A 25,165-nucleotide genomic window follows, 5' to 3' on the forward strand; every position below is an offset into this window, starting at 1 on the left:
GAGCATGAGGAGGAGATCTGGGAAATTTGCTTTCAAGGCTTGAAATGTTTGGGCTGTTTGAATTGGACACATTGGCACCCAAAGTGTTTAACTAAAGTTACAAGATCACTCCATTCTTGTAATGCTAATTTTCCAAAAAAAGGGAAGGGTAAAGACCCAAGGCTTGTCATAAATGGCGCACAATATAAGTTTAAAAATTAACTTTTATTATTTCTATTTAAGATGATAATCTTGCTAGCGAAATATTAAAAAACTACAAGGACATACACAAACATATATTAGTGATTTTACATATAAATAAAGACAATGTTAAATAAAATAAAGGTCCCACTATATACCTATTTGATAATGTTATACACCTGTATCAGGATGTTATAAATAATAATCATAGGTGTCTATTGATAATTGCACATCATACATATATGGAAGGGTAGGTGGAATCATTCATAGATAGCACTATATTGATATGTGATGCTCCTATATATTCGATTCCTTCATAATCACAGGGAACATATGTCATTAATAGTGAATCCATATTCCTTCTGTTCATCCTTTCTGAAGGTAGGGGTGCTCATACTTCACCATCAATAATATAATAAGGTATCACCCTGCAATGCTTTAATATTGATTTTCATAATCCTACTGCACATTTATCAGGCATATAAATTATATATCAATTCCCAGTATATTAGTTGCAGACAGCATTATGGCGGGTTGTATAATATTTGTAATTCACCGCTACTAAATTGTAGCATTGCAGTGTAACTATCCACTTTCACACATTCCTTTGTCAGGTAAGTATTATTGTGCGGCTATAATGGGCATTCACTGCTTGTGAGAACAAGTGGGACTGCTATCATAATCCATTTGGAACTTATCAGGTGCATGAATGTTTCATATTCCACCTTTACCCTATAATAAAATATCACCCTGCAATGTGTTAAAGTCAGTTTTTAATCCTACTGCATATACATCAAGCACATAGGATACATATTAATCCATAATATACTGGTAGCAGGTAACATTATTGCAAGTTCATAATATCCGTGATTCACGGCTGCTAAGTTGTATCATTTGCAGTGTTACAATGTAGCAGTCCACTACCACACACTCTCTCACCAAGCAGATATTATTATACTGCTTCAATGAGCAATCACTGCTTGTGAGGTTAAGTGGGATCGCTCAAATATTACATTCAGAACTTGTCAAGTACATACATGCATTTTAGGTTTATACAGTGGGACACACCGCCGACGTGCGTTTCACTATACACTTGCTTTATCAAGGCTGGCCAGATTGCCTCATTTTGCAGCCTTATGTTGTGTAGGAAGACCAATCATCATTCCTTCCTGGATCATATGTTCTAGTTAGCCAATGGTATCACAGATCCTAGCTAACAACCGTTTGAGCTACAACCGGTAATTTCTCTGACAGGTATATTATTCAAAATTAGCCAATCAGAAATTCCTGCTTACAATCCACATGTTATGTATTACAACTATATATATAGAATAATACTCGATTATTGTTGATATAATTATGATATTAATTTCACATTTACCTTGCAACCAATATATTAAAATATTTACATAACATTTGTGTTTATATCATTTATTTTGCAGTGCATGTATCGAGGAAACAATGCTTCCTATTAAATTTTACCAATGGATTAAGAAACTATACGTATTCATAAAAGGGTCAATTTCATCCAAATAAATTCTATTAACACAACTATGTTCCTCTAACACAAATCCTACATAACTTAAAAAATAATAAGTGTATTATATTAGGGATTTAAAAATCCATGTGTTAAATGAATATAATAATTCCTTAATAATCATTTATAAAATCATAATACTTATTGTTCAACCTACATATATAGACTCAGCTTAAAAATTATTAAATTTAATCTATTTATTCAACTTAAAAATAATAATTAACTCAATCTAAATTATGTTTGCTTTAATTACATAATTATTTAATAATACCACTTGAGGGGCACATAGGGCATTAATATGAGTGCAATGAGCTCAATAATGTGCAATATATTGGTGACTGTGAATGACAAATAAAAATTATAAAGTGAACTACCTCATTCAGAAAAATGTTATTGTGTATAATTAATAAGTGTGAAATCAATTGCATATTGTGTGAAAAAAATATTATAAAACTAATATATACTCTTTAGTGAATAAATTAAACAAAATCAAACATAAACAAACCTACCTCAATTCATTCAAACCTTAAAATAAAAAACATAAAAAAACAGTGAAACTAAACTTCATCATACTGTGATGATATCCCCAAAAAATATATTAATATAATATCATCTCAATAATACTTGAATTAAATAATATTATGGCTTGATATGTAATTCCTACCAGTATACTATCCTGGTTATATGATTTATATTCTTAACGATACGTTCCAATTATATACAATATTATTTTGAATCAACTTTTATCTGTTTGTGCTTGTTTATACATCCCAATATATGACGATGTAGCTGAATCAGAGAGACCCATAACATATTGGTCCAATACATAAACCACAATATATAATCCAATAATCCATTGTTCATAACAATTTCAATTCTGCAAGGTTACAAGGTTTGTTGTTCCCTAGGGATCTTCTCCAGGTTAATCTTATGAAACATATCTTTATCCATATTCTCTCTCCTTGGAGGGAAACATGTAATCTTTACAAGAATGTGGTATAGCTATTACCTTCATTCATTCCTTTGGGAAAAATGCTATCCATAAGAAAAATCATCTTAGTCTCCCATTTGAGGAGTTCCTGATCTATATCACCTCCTCTAATTCCTAGATTGATATTTTTCATACCATAGGCTCTCAGTCCATGAGGATTACCTTCATGGTATTTTAGGAAATGTCTAGCCACAGAGGTTAGAGGTTTAAATTTCACTTGATCTTGTCTAGAATTCCTAATGGTACATACAAATGCTCCAATATTCTAACTTTCAAGGGTCTACTGGTTTTCCCTACATAACTCTTACCGCAGGGACACTCCAAGTGGTATACAACCCCAATGGTATTGCAGTCTATATAATTCGTTATGGTCCACCTCTTATTTATCAAAAAATTCTTCTTTCTGAGTCATATATTGGCAAGACTTACAATGACCACACTTGTAAGATCCCTTTTTATTATATCTCAGAGCTTTAATAGTTGTTAATTGACTCTGTACAAGTCGATCCTTTAAATTACATGACCTCCTCCAACTCGTTTGAACTTTTGTGGGTAGAATTTGAGCTAGATCTCTATCAGTCCGTAGGATAGGCCAATGCTTCTGCAGAATTTGGTTTATCTCTTTCCACTGTGTGTAAAATGTTCCTATGAATCTAACAGGCTCATATTTTGAATTCTTATTGAGATTCTTTAGGATATTTCTTTGTATCTTTCACAGCTTGTTTGATAATTCTTCTGCTATAACCTCTTTTTTCCATTATTTTACATGGTTGTGAACACCTTTGCTCATATGCATTTTGGTGTGAGCAATTTCATTTTGCACGTAATAATTCCCCTTTCGGGATGGCCTTAATAGTCATAGGGAGATGGGCACTACTGCTGTGAAGCACACTGTGGCCATGCTTTTCCTGTATATATCCGTGGATATTATCCCTCCTTCTCCCACATTAATTGTTAAGTCTAGGAAATTAATTTGTATTTGGCTCATTTCCATAGTGAGCTTCAAATTTAATTCATTATGGTTTAACTTACCTATGAATTGTTCGCACAGCATTTATCCCTGTCCCAGAGTATACGGATGTCATCTATGTATCTTAAATACAATAGGATATGTTTTGCGTATACATCATGGGAATCCTTAAAAAGTACCTCCCTCTTCCACCATCCCAGGTAGAGGTTGGCATATGTCAGGGCACAAGCTGTGCCCATCGCCATCCCTCTTACCTGGAGATAGTACTGTTCATTAGATATAAAATCATTTTTCTTCAGTTTAAAGTCCAACAATGTAATGAAAAAGTCATTAGTCACTATGAGTCTCCATATCCAAGAAATACTTGGCCACTCTAATACCTCTTTCATGACTAATACTTGTGTATAAGCTTTCAACGTCACAAGATACCAGCCATATCCCTGGATTGACCACTAGGTCCTGTAGTTTTAATAACACCTCCATTGTGTCTCTAGTGTAAGATGGTAATGTAAGCAAATTTCTCTGAAGATGTTGATCGACATAGATACTTGCTTTTTCTGTCAGACTTTTAACACCTGAGACTATAGGTCTACCAAGTGGAACTTTATCATTTTTATGGATATTAGGGAGTAAGTACATGGTGGGAATTTTAGGCTTGTCTGTTTTCAAATAATCGCCATCACTTTTGCTAATGGTCCCATTCGCAAGTGCCTGTGCAATCAACTTATTATACTGGGTCTTAAAGTTTTGGGTAGGGTTAAATATCAAATGTTTATAACATACTGTATCATTAAGTTGTTTATTAAGTTCATCAATATACATCTGTTTAGGCCTCAAAACCAAATTACCCCCTTTATCTGAGGGTTTGATAATAGTATCTTGCCACTCTGATTCCCCGAAAGGGGAATTATTACGTGCAAAACAAAATTGCTCACAACAAAATACATATGAGCAAAGGTGTTTACAACCATGTAAAATATTGGAAAAAAGAGGTTATAGCAGAAGAATTATCAGACAAGCTGTGAAAGATACTAAGAAATATCCTAAAGAATTTCTACTTGTGCCTAAAAAGAAGAATTCAAAAGATGAGCCTGTTAACACACAGTGGAAAGAGATAAACCAAATTCTGCAGAAGCATTGGCCTATCCTACGGACTGATAGAGATCTAGCTCAAATTCTACCCACAAATGTTCAAATGAGTTGGAGGAGGTCATGTAATTTAAAGGATCGATTTGTACAGAGTCACTTAACAACTATTAAAACTCCGAGATATAATAAAAAGGGTTCTTACAAGTGTGGTCATTGTACATCTTGCCTATATATATGACACAGAAAGAAGAATTTTTTGATAAACATGGCAAGAGATGGACCATAACGAATTATATAGACTGCAATACCATTGGGGTTGTATACCACTTGGAGTGTCCCTGCGGTAAGAGTTATGTAGGGAAAACCAGTAGACCCTTGAAAGTTAGAATATTGGAGCATGTATGTACCATTAGGAATTCTAGACAAGATCAAGTGAAATTTAAACCTCTAACCTCTGTGGCTAGACATTTCCTAAAATACCATGAAGGTAATCCTCATGGACTGAGAGCCTATGGTATGAAAAATATCAATCTAGGAATTAGAGGAGGTGATATAGATCAGGAACTCCTCAAATGGGAGACTAAGATGATTTTTCTTATGGATAGCATTTTTCCAAAAGGAATGAATGAAGGTAATAGCTATACCACATTCTTGTAAAGATTACATGTTTCCCTCCAAGAAGAGAGAATATGGATAAAGATATGTTTCATAAGATTAACCTGGAGAAGATCCCTAGGGAACAACAAACCTTGTAACCTTGCAGTATTGAAATTGTTCTGAACAATGGATTATTGGATTATATATTGTGGTTTATGTATTGGACCAATATGTTATGGGTCTCTCTGATTCAGCTACATCATCATATATTGGGGTGTATAAACAAGTACAAACAGATAAAAGTTGAATCAAAATAATATAGTATATAATTGGAACGTATTGTTAAGAATATAAATCACATAACCAGGATAGTATACTGGTAGGAATTACATATCAAGCCATAATATTATTTAATTCAAGTATTATTGAGATGATATTATATTAATATATGTTTTGGGGATATCATCACTATATGATGAAGTTTAGGTTCAGTGTTTTTTTATGTTTTTTATTTTAAGGTTTGAATGAGTTTGAGTTAGGTTTGTTTATGGTTGATTTTGTTTAATTTATTCACTAAAGAGTATATATTAGTTTTATAATATTGTTTTCACAAAATATGCAATTGATTTCACACTTATTAATTATACACAATAACACTTCTCTGAATAAGGTAGTTCACTTTATAATTTTATTTGTCATTCACAGTCACCAATATATTGCACATTATTGAGCACATTATACTCATATTAATGCCCTATTTACCCCTCAAGTGGTATTATTAAATAATAGGTATGTAATTAAAGCAAATATAATTTAGATTGAGTTAATTATTATTTTTAAGTTGAATAAATAGATTAAATTTGTTAATAATCTTTAAGCTGAGTCTATATATGTAGGTTGAACAATAAGTATTATGATTTTATAAATGATTATTAAGGAATTATTATATTCATTTAACACATGGATTTTTAAATCCCTAATATGATACACTTATTATTTTTTAAGTTATGTATGATTTGTGTTAGAGGAACATAGTTGTGTTTATAGAATTTATTTGGATGAAATTGACCCTTTTATGAATACGTAGAGTTTCTTAATCCATTGGTAAAATTTAATAGGAAGCATTGTTTCTCAATACACGCACTGCAAAATAAATGATATAAACCCAAATGTTATGTAAATATTTTAATATAGTGGTTGCAAGGTAAATGTGAAATTAATATCATAATTATATCAAACAATAATCGAGTATTATTCTATATATATAGTTGTAATACATAACATGTGGATCGTAAGCAGGAATTTCTGATTGACTAATTTTGAATAATATACCTGTCAGAGAAATTACCGGGAGTAGCTCAAACGGTTGTTAGCTAGGATCTGTGATACCATTGGCTAACTAGAACATATGATCCGGGAACGATTGATGATTGGTCTTCCTACACAACATAAGGCTGCAAAATGAGGCAATCTGGCCAGCCTTGATAAAGCAAGTGTATAGCGAAACGTGCGTCGGCGGTGTGTCCCACTGTAAAAACCTAAAATGCATATATGTACTTGACAAGTTCTGAATGTAATATTTGAGCGGTCCCACTCAACCTCACAAGCAGTGATTGCTCATTGAAGCTGTATAATATTATCTGCTTGGTGAGAGAGTGCGTAATAGTGGACTGCTACATTGTAACACTGCAAATGATACAACTTAGCAGCCGTGAATCACGGATATTATGAACTTGCAATAATGTTACCTGCTACCAGTATATTGTGGATTAATATGTATCCTATATGCTTGATGTATATGCAGAATGATTAAAAACTGACATTAATACAATGCAGGGTGATATTTTATTGTACGGTAATGGTGCAATATGAGACATTCATGCACCTGATAAGTTCCAAATGGATTATGATAGCAGTCCCACTTGTTTTCACAAGCAGTGATTGCCCATTGTGTTGGCACAATAATACTTACCTGACGAGGGAATGTGTGAAAGTGGATCATTACACTGCAATGCTACAATTTAGTAGCAGTGAATTACAAACATTATAGAACCCGCAATAATGATGTCTGCGACTAATATACTGGGGATTGATATATAATTTATATGCCTGATACATGTGCAGTAGGATTATGAAAATCAATATTAAAGCATTGCAGGGTGATACTTTATTATATTATTGATGTTGAAGTATGAGCACCCTTACCTTCAGAAAGGACGAGTAGAAGAAATATGGATTCACTATTAATGACATATGTTCCCATATGATTAGGAAGGAATCCAATATATATGAGTATCACATATCAATATAGTGCTATCTATGAATGATTCCACCTACCCTTCCATATATGTATGATGTGCAAGTATCAATAGACACCTATGATTATTATTTATAACATCCTGATACAGGTGTATAACATTATCAAATAGGTATACAGTGGGACCTTTATTTTATTTCACATTGTCTTTATTTATATGTAAAATCACTAATATATGTGTGTATGTCCTTGTAGTTTTTTTAATATTTTGCTAGCAAGATTATCATCTTAAATAGAAATAATAAAAGTTAATTTTTAAATTTATATTGGGCGCCATTTATGACAACACTTGGGTCTTTACCCTTCCATTTTTTCTGAAAATTATCTTATGAGCTGTCACTAGGCAGCACCCCCTATACAATATAATAATAATTTAAATAGTAACATATGGGGATCAACTTTCTATATAGGTATTGATATATATGACTGGTGCAGTAATTCCTTTTTCTTTTTGAATGGAAATTTTCCATCTAGTAGTATACCTTATTATAGGCATTGCTAAGGGGCCTGACCAATACCTTGAAGGTTGACCTCCTAGGGAATATCAGGTATGGAAGATCAATTGGACACTGTCACCTCTCCCAATTATAATTGCAGCCATACCACTGAGTGTTTGCCCAAGAAGAATTCAAAAGATGAGCCTGTTAACACACAGTGGAAAGAGATAAACCAAATTCTGCAGAAGCATTGGCCTATCCTATGGACTGATAGAGATCTAGCTCAAATTCTACCCACAAAAGTTCAAACGAGTTGGAGGAGGTCATGTAATTTAAAGGATCGACTTGTACAGAGTCACTTAGCAACTATTAAATCTCCGAGATATAATAAAAAGCTTCTTACAAGTGTGGTCATTGTACATCTTGCCTATATATATGACACAGAAAGAAGAATTTTTTGATAAACATGGCAAGAGATGGACCATAATGAATTATATAGACTGCAATACCATTGGGGTTGTATACCACTTGGAGTGTCCCTGCGGTAAGAGTTATGTAGGGAAAACCAGTAGACCCTTGAAAGTTAGAATATTGGAGCATGTATGTACCATTAGGAATTCTAGACAAGATCAAGTGAAATGTAAACCTCTAACCTCTGTGGCTAGACATTTCCTAAAATACCATGAAGGTAATCCTCATGGACTGAGAGCCTATGGTATGAAAAATATCAATCTAGGAATTAGAGGAGGTGATATAGATCAGGAACTCCTCAAATGGGAGACTAAGATGATTTTTCTTATGGATAGCATTTTTCCCAAAGGAATGAATGAAGGTAATAGCTATACCACATTCTTGTAAAGATTACATGTTTCCCTCCAAGGAGAGAGAATATGGATAAAGATATGTTTCATAAGATTAACCTGGAGAAGATCCCTAGGGAACAACAAACCTTGTAACCTTGCAGTATTGAAATTGTTCTGAACAATGGATTATTGGATTATATATTGTGGTTTATGTATTGGACCAATATGTTATGGGTCTCTCTGATTCAGCTACATCATCATATATTGGGGTGTGTAAACAAGTACAAACAGATAAAAGTTGAATCAAAATAATATTGTATATAATTGGAACGTATCGTTAAGAATATAAATCACATAACCAGGATAGTATACTGGCAGGAATTACATATCAAGCCATAATATTATTTAATTCAAGTATTATTGAGATGATATTATATTAATATATGTTTTGGGGATATCATCACTATATGATGAAGTTTAGGTTTTGTGTTTTTTTATGTTTTTAATTTTAAGGTTTGAATGAGTTTGAGGTAGGATTGTTTATGGTTGATTTTGTTTAATTTTTTCACTAAAGAGTATATATTAGTTTTATAATATTGTTTTCACAAAATATGCAATTGATTTCACACTTATTAATTATACACAATAACACTTCTCTGAATGAGGTAGTTCACTTTATAATTTTATTTGTCATTCACAGACACCAATATATTGCACATTATTAAGCACATTACACTCATATTAATGCCCTATTTACCCCTCAAGTGGTATTATTAAATAATAGGTATGTAATTAAAGCAAACATAATTTAGATTGAGTTAATTATTATTTTTAAGTTGAATAAATAGATTAAATTTGTTAATAATCTTTAAGCTGAGTCTATATATGTAGGTTGAACAATAAGTATTATGATTTTATAAATGATTATTAAGGAATTATTATATTCATTTAACACATGGATTTTTAAATCCCTAATATAATACACTTATTATTTTTTAAGTTATGTATGATTTGTGTTAGAGGAACATAGTTGTGTTAATAGAATTTATTTGGATGAAATTGACCCTTTTATGAATACGTAGAGTTTCTTAATCCATTGGTAAAATTTAATAGGAAGCATTGTTTCTTAATACACGCACTGCAAAATAAATGATATAAACCCAAATGTTATGTAAATATTTTAATCTAGTGGTTGCAAGGTAAATGTGAAATTAATATCATAATTATATCAAACAATAATTGAGTATTATTCTATATATATAGTTGTAATACATAACATGTGGATCGTAAGCAGGAATTTCTGATTGACTAATTTTGAATAATATACCTGTCAGAGAAATTACCGGGAGTAGCTCAAACGGTTGTTAGCTAGGATCTGTGATACCATTGGCTAACTAGAACATATGATCCGGGAACGATTGATGATTGGTCTTCCTACACAACATAAGGCTGCAAAATGAGGCAATCTGGCCAGCCTTGATAAAGCAAGTGTATAGCGAAACGTGCATCGGCGGTGTGTCCCACTGTAAAAACCTAAAATGCATATATGTACTTGACAAGTTCTGAATGTAATATTTGAGCGGTCCCACTCAACCTCACAAGCAGTGATTGCTCATTGAAGCGGTATAATATTATCTGCTTGGTGAGAGAGTGCGTAATAGTGGACTGCTACATTGTAACACTGCAAATGATACAACTTAGCAGCCGTGAATCACGGATATTATGAACTTGCAATAATGTTACCTGCTACCAGTATATTGTGGATTAATATGTATCCTATATGCTTGATGTATATGCAGTATGATTAAAAACTGACATTAATACAATGCAGGGTGACATTTTATTGTACGGTAATGGTGCAATACGAGACATTCATGCACCTGATAAGTTCCAAATGGATTATGATAGCAGTCCCACTTGTTTTAACAAGCAGTGATTGCCCATTGTGTTAGCACAATAATACTTACCTGACGAGGGAATGTGTGAAAGTGGATCATTACACTGCAATGCTACAATTTAGTAGCAGTGAATTACAAACATTATAGAACCCGCAATAATGGTGTCTGCGACTAATATACTGGGGATTGATATATAATTTATATGCCTGATAAATGTGCAGTAGGATTATGAAAATCAATATTAAAGCATTGCAGGGTGATACCTTATTATATTATTGATGTTGAAGTATGAGCACCCTTACCTTCAGAAAAGACAAATAGAAGAAATATGGATTCACTATTAATGACATATGTTCCCATATGATTAGGAAGGAATCCAATATATATGAGTATCACATATCAATATAGTGCTATCTCTGAATGATTCCACCTACCCTTCCATATATGTATGATGTGCAATTATCAATAGACACCTATGATTATTATTTATAACATCCTGATACAGGTGTATAACATTATCAAATAGGTATACAGTGGGACCTTTATTTTATTTCACATTGTCTTTATTTATATGTAAAATCACTAATATATGTGTGTATGTCCTTGTAGTTTTTTAATATTTCGCTAGCAAGATTATCATCTTAAATAGAAATAATAAAAGTTAATTTTTAAATTTATATTGGGCACCATTTATGACAACACTTGGGTCTTTATCCTTCCATTTTGTCTGAAAATTATCTTATGATTTGTCACTAGGCAGCATCCCCTATACAATATAATAATAAATTAAATAGTAACATATGGGGCTCAACTTTCTATATAGGTATTGATATATATGACTGGTGCAGTAATTCCTTTTTCTTTTTGAATGGTAATTTTCCATCTAGTAGTATACCTTATTATAGGCATTGCTAAGGGGCCTGACCAGTACCTTGAAGGTTGACCTCCTAGGGAATATCAGGTATGGTAGATCAATTGGACACTGTCACCTCTCCCAATTATAATTGCAGCCATACCACTGAGTGTTTGCCCAATTCCGTCTGATCTTGGAAGCGAAGCACTATTGGGCCTGGTCAGTACTAGGTTGGGTGACCCCCTAGGAATACTAGGTGCTGCAATCTCATGAATTTGTTGGCGACAGTCTTCAATGGTAAAAGTAGTGATGGAACTACAAGACCCCTGAAGACATGCTCATCTAAAATGGATTCATGAACAAAACAAGCATTCAACCCTGAGTAAACTAGAACTATTTATATCTGGAAAATTCTTTAAACAGCCTGAATTAGATCAAGAAATAATCATGGACAGACCTTTGGAGTGACATTTATGAAGAGGATCTCCTTTTTTTACCCTTTTTTTGACCAACTTTACCGTGGACTATTGTATTGTATTCCATTCCTCCTAATCCCCTACATTATTTGATTATAATTATTATTAATTTTTTCAACATACTTACAAAATTATTTTATATAACATATAATTTAAAGTCCTTTTTGTGAATACATATTTCCTTCTTTTTAATGTTTTTCCATATATTTTATTAATGGAAATAATTAAGTCAAGTTTTATGCTATGCGGTTATATTACATCCCATAGGCTATACTGAATATAAGCATGAAGTCTAATTTATATATTTTTTAAAGTCATAGATCTTACTAAATTGGAGAAAGGAATTGTGCTAAACTGTGGGCGGAAGTCTAGCCCGACATGAATACCTTAACATTACATGCTAGAAGGGCAAAGAACATGATGACGTCATCCAGGTTCTATGGAGACTAGAGCCGAGGGCAGGAATGTGATAGCGTTGGTGACTACACACAGATGGCATAGCTATTGCGAGTATCACATGCCCGCTGAGGGTGGATATGATGCAGCCAGTTTACTCGTGTCCATTCAGAGAGTGGGAAGACAACGGAGGTGATGCCAACCAGAAGGGGGGAAGTCCTAACAAGCGACGGCAGAAGTTTCTCTACAATTAACTTATTATCTGTTTTTATAAATCAAATTAATGTGGAGTTTTGATATCCAATGCATATATTATATCTGTATGTGACCCACATTGTGCAGGGATAGATTCTGTTAATACTCTTCCATAAAAGATAGACAGGAAGTGATGCAGTCTCCATATCTCTAATGAGCTAGTGTGGGGGTATAAATAAGAGCATACTCCACCACGCAAGTATCCCCTTGATGAAGATGCATGACGAAACGCGTTGGGTGTTACCATACCTTGCCTCTTGAACTTTTATTATCTTTTATCCATCACATTCAGGTAAGGTGCTATTTATTTATTGGAATAAATATCTCCTTTTAAATGAATGAAATATGTATAGCTACAGATACTTCCTCTGATTTTATCCACTGGTTTTAAATTATTCTATGCTTATTTATACGTCTTATTTTGAATGTTTTGTGTATATTGAATAAATTGTTCATTTTTTTATGCATATGCACTGGCACTTTAATTTTTTGAATCACACTATGGGGTTAAATATCTTGATACTGTTCTAATATTTGTATCATATGTATATCAGTGGTGCACCTAGCAAACTAGTTGCTCTTCAGTCTACTAAATTTCCACGTGTTTATTAATACTCTTACCAATATTTTTTATTGACATTGAGCTGACACCCATATATTATTGGGCTTGGTTGCTACATTTTTTACACACCTTCTACTTCTTCACACATTTCACAGTATTAATATTAGAGCCGTGCCCACCTATCGTTGTTTATATATATATATATATATTTATTTATTTTTATTTTTTTTGGGGGGGGGTGAAAACATGTATAAGCTATTAGATTAAAAGAAAGCATAACATAAAAAACATGTCTTAGTGCAAAATAAGACAAATAGATAAAAGGCAAAAAGTGCCAAGTGCTTGTCTTATCTGAATATCTTTAGGCAAGTTCATGTCTAGCAAGGGTATGGAGCTCCCAACTAGTTTTGTCTGATCCACAGACTTCTTTAAGTGAAATTTAGCTCCATCAGAAATCCTTGGAATATATACTCCACTAATTGTAACTAATCAATGACATCACTTCCTGTATGATGAGCAGCATGGCCCAAATCTGTAGAATTCTAATACATATGCACATAGAACTTATTTCACTGGACCCATATAACTAGATATACTTATGTATTGTTAATTCTGAAACAACTACATATTGGACTGTCCAACCGCATACAGCCCTCTACAGCAAGACACCCAACACTGGTTGTTTTACATTCACCAGACAATTTAGGCCCATCACACGGTTTTTTTAAACTCATGGGCTACTTTGCCTATTGATCTCTTTTTGGATTATCCTGTTCAGTGCGTTATATGCTTGGCTCAACTTATTTTACTCCATGTTTTAACAGCAGATAAGGAGGACTTGCCAGAGACCTTTAATTGTGTTCAATTAACACAGGGGGAAGTTTTACGTTTTTCTGATCAACAAGCTTCCAGTATTTTGTTTTCACAAGCACTTACAGATAAGAAGATGGCCTTAAACAAAGACCGCTACAGAGAATGGTTAAAATTAAAAAAGTGGGAAACAGATTACCTATATCATGGTATCACCTTATCTGATTATTATAGAAGCAAAATGATCCCTCCCTGGCTTCAGAATTAACAATGTACCGACCATTGGTTGACATGATACAAATTTCTATTGATGCTGGGTTGCAATATTGAACAAGTGTAGTTTTGATCTAATTTTACTTGTAATAGAAGAAGCCACAAAAGAACTAAATGCCACCAGAGAATCTATAAAAGTGTTGGAAACAAATATTAAATCGACTTTGGAACAGGATCATACTGTAATTTGGCTTGATAAGTTGAACCTACAAGTCGACCAATATACAAAATATCTGATTTGTTTCAAAAAGAATAAACTGGCATATGTACAAATGGACTATGACAAATAATATGTTTATAGTTGGCTCACGGGTGCTAGAGGGAGAGAGAAAACATGGTCCAAACCTAGACACTTTCATAAGTTTCAAGCACACACAGACTCCTCAGCTACCTCTAATCTATCAGCAAGTGATCACAAAATAACAACAACCCCCAGCACCTCCAGAAATTTCCCTTTAGGGGTGTCAATAAGAGTCTTCACACAGATCATAGAGATGCTGTACTCGCAGTGCGAGGCAAAATCAGCGGCAGAGGTTACAGCAAGAAACCTCCTCTCCAGAGGAGAACATAAAATTTAACCTCTCCTTCAGGCAATTGAAGCTGGAATTAAAAGTCCTCAACCGTGGTCTCTCATTTGTCCCCACCATTTTGATTCCTTCCAGTGGGAAGTTGAAACCTTTAAGCTAAATAGATCTTTAAAATTAAAAGATTTTTTTTTTAAAAAAGGCCATTACCACTTCCAGTGCTTCCACATCATTACCGGAAAGTTATGTGCCATACAAGCAGGGTCTAAGTTTGACCCACCATCAGCCAGTCATTCTATTAAAACCTTCTATAGGCTTATTAAAGACAATGTACAGTCTGCAATGAAGAACAACAAAAACAAAAAATATTCCAATTTATCTTCTGGGGAGAGAAGTGCCCTTACAGATCTGAGCAGCTATGAAGATATAGTCATTTGACCCTCAGATAAGGGGGTTCTATTACCATTCAAAACAAAAGTGACTATATCATGGAGACAACTATCAGACTCACAAACCTACCTTCTATTGAAAAGTGATCCTACAGTGCCCTTCAAAAAGGAGTTAGATCAGTTACTTTCGCAAGCAGCGGACCAAGGATTAATATACACAGATGTTATATCAGCTGTTATCACGGAATTTCAAATCACTCCTTTTTTGTACACAGTCCCTAACATGCACAAATCACATGAGAAGCCCCGGGGCAGGCCCATCATCTCCGCCCAGGGCTTGCTATTCCAACCAATAGCCATCTATTTGGATAATTTCCTACAACAATGTGTACAAAAAGAAAAAACATCTCTGAAGGACACGACCTCTCTATTAAATAAATTAACTATGTTACCATCCATTACAAGAGATACACTGCTGTGTACGATAGATGTTAAGAACTTATATACTTACTTTCCGCATCACAAAGGTCTATCAGCAGTACGTCTTCTTCTTACCAATAATCAAGCTTACCAAGGACCAGAAATTAATCTGTTCATTACTCTTTTGGAACTTACATTGAAGAAAAATTATTTTTATTTCAATGGAGATTTTTTTCTGCAACTAATGGGGTGTGCCATGGGTTAGGCCGTGGCACCCTCGTAGCCCAACAGCTATATGTTCATGGTTGAAAAATAAATTTTCTTTTGTAACAGAAAGATCACTTAACACATTTCTTTATTTGTATGCTATATAGTTGACGTGTTCATCTTATGGTCAGGTCCCCGGGAAAAAGGTTGCCAAAACAGGATGTCTGCCATGGATCACACAATTTTACACTGGGTGCTCTTTTGTTAAACAACAGGTCTGCAAGTTTTGGACAATTATCTCCTTACCTCCTCTGATGCAAAACTTCCAGCATTAGCTCAAAATCCCATTTTACATTGCCATACTCGAGGTAGAAACCACAAAGATTTGTTAGTTAAATCTGATATCACCTCATGGGAGAAAGTAAAGTCCAGCTTTTGCTTTAGACCTACAAAACCTGGATGCTTTAAATGCACCAACTGCATGACTTGCAGATATATGGTTAGGGGAGATAGCTTTAACCATCCTCAGACCATTAAAAAGTTTCTCATTCGGCATTATGTTACGTGTATGACTAAATTCATAATCTATATGATTATATGCCCATGTAGCAAATGCTACATTTGAAAAACTGAGAGAATGTTTAAGGAGTGCATGGCCCTTCATAGAAGTGCAATAAGGCTAGCACTTGAGAAGGGCCATGCAGACAACTAGTGGCCAAACACTTTTTGGAGGCCAGATACAGCTTGGCCTCCTTGAAGTACAGAATTTTTTTAATTGTGTACCCTCTTTATCTAGAGGAGGCGATAGATCCCTTCGTCTCCTACAAACAGAATCCTGATGGATTCACAGATTGGATACACTTGCCCCAAAGGGCTTAAATGAGCAATTGGGCATACATTGCTTTTTATAGGTTTAATGTACACATTTGTTTTCTTCTTTTTATAAAGAGTCTTCCTTGATTTTTATAATGTGCAGATTTAATTTTTCCTTAGATATGCTACACTTATCAAATGTACTTTTGAGTGAATTATATTTCTGTCAGATCTGCTACATTTGCTCTTTATTTATCTCCAGTCTCTTTGGTTTTGCTTTATCAGCCCCAAATGTCTCTATTTGTTCTATTCATAACATTGGCAGTGTCTGTATTAGCTTTAACTCTGACTGTTACCTCATGTTATCTCATGATGTTTATTGATTGTTAGCAAAATAAATGATATAAACCCAAATGTTATGTAAATATTTTAATCTAGTGGTTGCAAGGTAAATGTGAAATTAATATCATAATTATATCAAACAATAATCGAGTATTATTCTATATATATAGTTGTAATACATAACATGTGGATCGTAAGCAGGAATTTCTGATTGACTAATTTTGAATAATATACCTGTCAGAGAAATTACCGGGAGTAGCTCAAACGGTTGTTAGCTAGGATCTGTGATACCATTGGCTAACTAGAACATATGATCCGGGAACGATTGATGATTGGTCTTCCTACACAACATAAGGCTGCAAAATGAGGCAATCTGGCCAGCCTTGATAAAGCAAGTGTATAGCGAAACGTGCGTCGGCGGTGTGTCCCACTGTAAAAACCTAAAATGCATATATGTACTTGACAAGTTCTGAATGTAATATTTGAGCGGTCCCACTCAACCTCACAAGCAGTGATTGCTCATTGAAGCTGTATAATATTATCTGCTTGGTGAGAGAGTGCGTAATAGTGGACTGCTACATTGTAACACTGCAAATGATACAACTTAGCAGCCGTGAATCACGGATATTATGAACTTGCAATAATGTTACCTGCTACCAGTATATTGTGGATTAATATTTATCCTATATGCTTGATGTATATGCAGAATGATTAAAAACTGACATTAATACAATGCAGGGTGATATTTTATTGTAGGGTAATGGTGCAATATGAGACATTCATGCACCTGATAAGTTCCAAATGGATTATGATAGCAGTCCCACTTGTTTTCACAAGCAGTGATTGCCCATTGTGTTGGCACAATAATACTTACCTGACGAGGGAATGTGTGAAAGTGGATCATTACACTGCAATGCTACAATTTAGTAGCAGTGAATTACAAACATTATAGAACCCGCAATAATGATGTCTGCGACTAATATACTGGGGATTGATATATAATTTATATGCCTGATAAATGTGCAGTAGGATTATGAAAATCAATATTAAAGCATTGCAGGGTGATACTTTATTATATTATTGATGTTGAAGTATGAGCACCCTTACCTTCAGAAAGGACGAGTAGAAGAAATATGGATTCACTATTAATGACATATGTTCCCATATGATTAGGAAGGAATCCAATATATATGAGTATCACATATCAATATAGTGCTATCTATGAATGATTCCACCTACCCTTCCATATATGTATGATGTGCAAGTATCAATAGACACCTATGATTATTATTTATAACATCCTGATACAGGTGTATAACATTATCAAATAGGTATACAGTGGGACCTTTATTTTATTTCACATTGTCTTTATTTATATGTAAAATCACTAATATATGTGTGTATGTCCTTGTAGTTTTTTTAATATTTTGCTAGCAAGATTATCATCTTAAATAGAAATAATAAAAGTTAATTTTTAAATTTATATTGGGCGCCATTTATGACAACACTTGGGTCTTTACCCTTCCATTTTTTCTGAAAATTATCTTATGAGTTGTCACTAGGCAGCACCCCCTATACAATATAATAATAATTTAAATAGTAACATATGGGGCTCAACTTTCTATATAGGTATTGATATATATGACTGGTGCAGTAATTCCTTTTTCTTTTTGAATGGAAATTTTCCATCTAGTAGTATACCTTATTATAGGCATTGCTAAGGGGCCTGACCAATACCTTGAAGGTTGACCTCCTAGGGAATATCAGGTATGGAAGATCAATTGGACACTGTCACCTCTCCCAATTATAATTGCAGCCATACCACTGAGTGTTTGCCCAAGAAGAATTCAAAAGATGAGCCTGTTAACACACAGTGGAAAGAGATAAACCAAATTCTGCAGAAGCATTGGCCTATCCTACGGACTGATAGAGATCTAGCTCAAATTCTACCCACAAAAGTTCAAACGAGTTGGAGGAGGTCATGTAATTTAAAGGATCGACTTGTACAGAGTCACTTAGCAACTATTAAATCTCCGAGATATAATAAAAAGCTTCTTACAAGTGTGGTCATTGTACATCTTGCCTATATATATGACACAGAAAGAAGAATTTTTTGATAAACATGGCAAGAGATGGACCATAATGAATTATATAGACTGCAATACCATTGGGGTTGTATACCACTTGGAGTGTCCCTGCGGTAAGAGTTATGTAGGGAAAACCAGTAGACCCTTGAAAGTTAGAATATTGGAGCATGTATGTACCATTAGGAATTCTAGACAAGATCAAGTGAAATGTAAACCTCTAACCTCTGTGGCTAGACATTTCCTAAAATACCATGAAGGTAATCCTCATGGACTGAGAGCCTATGGTATGAAAAATATCAATCTAGGAATTAGAGGAGGTGATATAGATCAGGAACTCCTCAAATGGGAGACTAAGATGATTTTTCTTATGGATAGCATTTTTCCCAAAGGAATGAATGAAGGTAATAGCTATACCACATTCTTGTAAAGATTACATGTTTCCCTCCAAGGAGAGAGAATATGGATAAAGATATGTTTCATAAGATTAACCTGGAGAAGATCCCTAGGGAACAACAAACCTTGTAACCTTGCAGTATTGAAATTGTTCTGAACAATGGATTATTGGATTATATATTGTGGTTTATGTATTGGACCAATATGTTATGGGTCTCTCTGATTCAGCTACATCATCATATATTGGGGTGTGTAAACAAGTACAAACAGATAAAAGTTGAATCAAAATAATATTGTATATAATTGGAACGTATCGTTAAGAATATAAATCACATAACCAGGATAGTATACTGGCAGGAATTACATATCAAGCCATAATATTATTTAATTCAAGTATTATTGAGATGATATTATATTAATATATGTTTTGGGGATATCATCACTATATGATGAAGTTTAGGTTTTGTGTTTTTTTATGTTTTTAATTTTAAGGTTTGAATGAGTTTGAGGTAGGATTGTTTATGGTTGATTTTGTTTAATTTTTTCACTAAAGAGTATATATTAGTTTTATAATATTGTTTTCACAAAATATGCAATTGATTTCACACTTATTAATTATACACAATAACACTTCTCTGAATGAGGTAGTTCACTTTATAATTTTATTTGTCATTCACAGACACCAATATATTGCACATTATTAAGCACATTACACTCATATTAATGCCCTATTTACCCCTCAAGTGGTATTATTAAATAATAGGTATGTAATTAAAGCAAACATAATTTAGATTGAGTTAATTATTATTTTTAAGTTGAATAAATAGATTAAATTTGTTAATAATCTTTAAGCTGAGTCTATATATGTAGGTTGAACAATAAGTATTATGATTTTATAAATGATTATTAAGGAATTATTATATTCATTTAACACATGGATTTTTAAATCCCTAATATAATACACTTATTATTTTTTAAGTTATGTATGATTTGTGTTAGAGGAACATAGTTGTGTTAATAGAATTTATTTGGATGAAATTGACCCTTTTATGAATACGTAGAGTTTCTTAATCCATTGGTAAAATTTAATAGGAAGCATTGTTTCTTAATACACGCACTGCAAAATAAATGATATAAACCCAAATGTTATGTAAATATTTTAATCTAGTGGTTGCAAGGTAAATGTGAAATTAATATCATAATTATATCAAACAATAATCGAGTATTATTCTATATATATAGTTGTAATACATAACATGTGGATCGTAAGCAGGAATTTCTGATTGACTAATTTTGAATAATATACCTGTCAGAGAAATTACCGGGAGTAGCTCAAACGGTTGTTAGCTAGGATCTGTGATACCATTGGCTAACTAGAACATATGATCCGGGAACGATTGATGATTGGTCTTCCTACACAACATAAGGCTGCAAAATGAGGCAATCTGGCCAGCCTTGATAAAGCAAGTGTATAGCGAAACGTGCATCGGCGGTGTGTCCCACTGTAAAAACCTAAAATGCATATATGTACTTGACAAGTTCTGAATGTAATATTTGAGCGGTCCCACTCAACCTCACAAGCAGTGATTGCTCATTGAAGCGGTATAATATTATCTGCTTGGTGAGAGAGTGCGTAATAGTGGACTGCTACATTGTAACACTGCAAATGATACAACTTAGCAGCCGTGAATCACGGATATTATGAACTTGCAATAATGTTACCTGCTACCAGTATATTGTGGATTAATATGTATCCTATATGCTTGATGTATATGCAGTATGATTAAAAACTGACATTAATACAATGCAGGGTGATATTTTATTGTACGGTAATGGTGCAATACGAGACATTCATGCACCTGATAAGTTCCAAATGGATTATGATAGCAGTCCCACTTGTTTTAACAAGCAGTGATTGCCCATTGTGTTAGCACAATAATACTTACCTGACGAGGGAATGTGTGAAAGTGGATCATTACACTGCAATGCTACAATTTAGTAGCAGTGAATTACAAACATTATAGAACCCGCAATAATGGTGTCTGCGACTAATATACTGGGGATTGATATATAATTTATATGCCTGATAAATGTGCAGTAGGATTATGAAAATCAATATTAAAGCATTGCAGGGTGATACCTTATTATATTATTGATGTTGAAGTATGAGCACCCTTACCTTCAGAAAAGACAAATAGAAGAAATATGGATTCACTATTAATGACATATGTTCCCATATGATTAGGAAGGAATCCAATATATATGAGTATCACATATCAATATAGTGCTATCTCTGAATGATTCCACCTACCCTTCCATATATGTATGATGTGCAATTATCAATAGACACCTATGATTATTATTTATAACATCCTGATACAGGTGTATAACATTATCAAATAGGTATACAGTGGGACCTTTATTTTATTTCACATTGTCTTTATTTATATGTAAAATCACTAATATATGTGTGTATGTCCTTGTAGTTTTTTAATATTTCGCTAGCAAGATTATCATCTTAAATAGAAATAATAAAAGTTAATTTTTAAATTTATATTGGGCACCATTTATGACAACACTTGGGTCTTTATCCTTCCATTTTGTCTGAAAATTATCTTATGATTTGTCACTAGGCAGCATCCCCTATACAATATAATAATAAATTAAATAGTAACATATGGGGCTCAACTTTCTATATAGGTATTGATATATATGACTGGTGCAGTAATTCCTTTTTCTTTTTGAATGGTAATTTTCCATCTAGTAGTATACCTTATTATAGGCATTGCTAAGGGGCCTGACCAGTACCTTGAAGGTTGACCTCCTAGGGAATATCAGGTATGGTAGATCAATTGGACACTGTCACCTCTCCCAATTATAATTGCAGCCATACCACTGAGTGTTTGCCCAATTCCATCTGATCTTGGAAGCGAAGCACTATTGGGCCTGGTCAGTACTAGGTTGGGTGACCCCCTAGGAATACTAGGTGCTGCAATCTCATGAATTTGTTGGCGACAGTCTTCAATGGTAAAAGTAGTGATGGAACTACAAGACCCCTGAAGACATGCTCATCTAAAATGGATTCATGAACAAAACAAGCATTCAACCCTGAGTAAACTAGAACTATTTATATCTGGAAAATTCTTTAAACAGCCTGAATTAGATCAAGAAATAATCATGGACAGACCTTTGGAGTGACATTTATGAAGAGGATCTCCTTTTTTTACCCTTTTTTTGACCAACTTTACCGTGGACTATTGTATTGTATTTCATTCCTCCTAATCCCCTACATTATTTGATTATAATTATTATTAATTTTTTCAACATACTTACAAAATTATTTTATATAACATATAATTTAAAGTCCTTTTTGTGAATACATATTTCCTTCTTTTTAATGTTTTTCCATATATTTTATTAATGGAAATAATTAAGTCAAGTTTTATGCTATGCGGTTATATTACATCCCATAGGCTATACTGAATATAAGCATGGAGTCTAATTTATATATTTTTTAAAGTCATAGATCTTACTAAATTGGAGAAAGGAATTGTGCTAAACTGTGGGCGGAAGTCTAGCCCGACATGAATACCTTAACATTACATGCTAGAAGGGCAAAGAACATGATGACGTCATCCAGGTTCTATGGAGAATAGAGCCGAGGGCAGGAATGTGATAGCGTTGGTGACTACACACAGATGGCATAGCTATTGCGAGTATCACATGCCCGCTGAGGGTGGATATGATGCAGCCAGTTTACTCGTGTCCATTCAGAGAGTGGGAAGACAACGGAGGTGATGCCAACCAGAAGGGGGGAAGTCCTAACAAGCGATGGCAGAAGTTTCTCTACAATTAACTTATTATCTGTTTTTATAAATCAAATTAATGTGGAGTTTTGATATCCAATGCATATATTATATCTGTATGTGACCCACATTGTGCAGGGATAGATTCTGTTAATACTCTTCCATAAAAGATAGACAGGAAGTGATGCAGTCTCCATATCTCTAATGAGCTAGTGTGGGGGTATAAATAAGAGCATACTCCACCACGCAAGTATCCCCTTGATGAAGATGCATGACGAAACGCGTTGGGTGTTACCATACCTTGCCTCTTGAACTTTTATTATCTTTTATCCATCACATTCAGGTAAGGTGCTATTTATTTATTGGAATAAATATCTCCTTTTAAATGAATGAAATATGTATAGCTACAGATACTTCCTCTGATTTTATCCACTGGTTTTAAATTATTCTATGCTTATTTATACGTCTTATTTTGAATGTTTTGTGTATATTGAATAAATTGTTCATTTTTTTATGCATATGCACTGGCACTTTAATTTTTTGAATCACACTATGGGGTTAAATATCTTGATACTGTTCTAATATTTGTATCATATGTATATCAGTGGTGCACCTAGCAAACTAGTTGCTCTTCAGTCTACTAAATTTCCACGTGTTTGTTAATACTCTTACCAATATTTTTTATTGACATTGAGCTGACACCCATATATTATTGGGCTTGGTTGCTACACTTTTTTACACACCTTCTACTTCTTCACACATTTCACAGTATTAATATTAGAGCCGTGCCCACCTATCGTTGTTTATATATATATATATATATATTTATTTTTTTTTATTTTTTTTGGGGGGGGGTGAAAACATGTATAAGCTATTAGATTAAAAGAAAGCATAACATAAAAAACATGTCTTAGTGCAAAATAAGACAAATAGATAAAAGGCAAAAAGTGCCAAGTGCTTGTCTTATCTGAATATCTTTAGGCAAGTTCATGTCTAGCAAGGGTATGGAGCTCCCAACTAGTTTTGTCTGATCCACAGACTTCTTTAAGTGAAATTTAGCTCCATCAGAAATCCTTGGAATATATACTCCACTAATTGTAACTAATCAATGACATCACTTCCTGTATGATGAGCAGCATGGCCCAAATCTGTAGAATTCTAATACATATGCACATAGAACTTATTTCACTGGACCCATATAACTAGATATACTTATGTATTGTTAATTCTGAAACAACTACATATTGGACTGTCCAACCGCATACAGCCCTCTACAGCAAGACACCCAACACTGGTTGTTTTACATTCACCAGACAATTTAGGCCCATCACACGGTTTTTTTAAACTCATGGGCTACTTTGCCTATTGATCTCTTTTTGGATTATCCTGTTCAGTGCGTTATATGCTTGGCTCAACCTATTTTACTCCATGTTTTAACAGCAGATAAGGAGGACTTGCCAGAGACCTTTAATTGTGTTCAATTAACACAGGGGGAAGTTTTACGTTTTTCTGATCAACAAGCTTCCAGTATTTTGTTTTCACAAGCACTTACAGATAAGAAGATGGCCTTAAACAAAGACCGCTACAGAGAATGGTTAAAATTAAAAAAGTGGGAAACAGATTACCTATATCATGGTATCACCTTATCTGATTATTATAGAAGCAAAATGATCCCTCCCTGGCTTCAGAATTAACAATGTACCGACCATTGGTTGACATGATACAAATTTCTATCGATGC

General features: G+C 33.7%; 2 pseudogenes; both read left to right on the top strand.

The window, feature by feature from the left end:
• The first annotated feature begins 11,821 nt into the window (after positions 1-11,821).
• On the top strand, positions 11,822-11,940 carry LOC148522248 (5S ribosomal RNA; annotated as a pseudogene).
• A 10,558-nt stretch (positions 11,941-22,498) lies between these two features.
• On the top strand, positions 22,499-22,617 carry LOC148522249 (5S ribosomal RNA; annotated as a pseudogene).
• Positions 22,618-25,165: the final 2,548 nt, after the last annotated feature.

The sequence above is a fragment of the Taudactylus pleione genome, unplaced genomic scaffold, assembly GCF_031769625.1.
Source record: "Taudactylus pleione unplaced genomic scaffold, aTauple2 ptg000149l, whole genome shotgun sequence".
Lineage (NCBI taxonomy): Eukaryota > Metazoa > Chordata > Amphibia > Anura > Myobatrachidae > Taudactylus > Taudactylus pleione.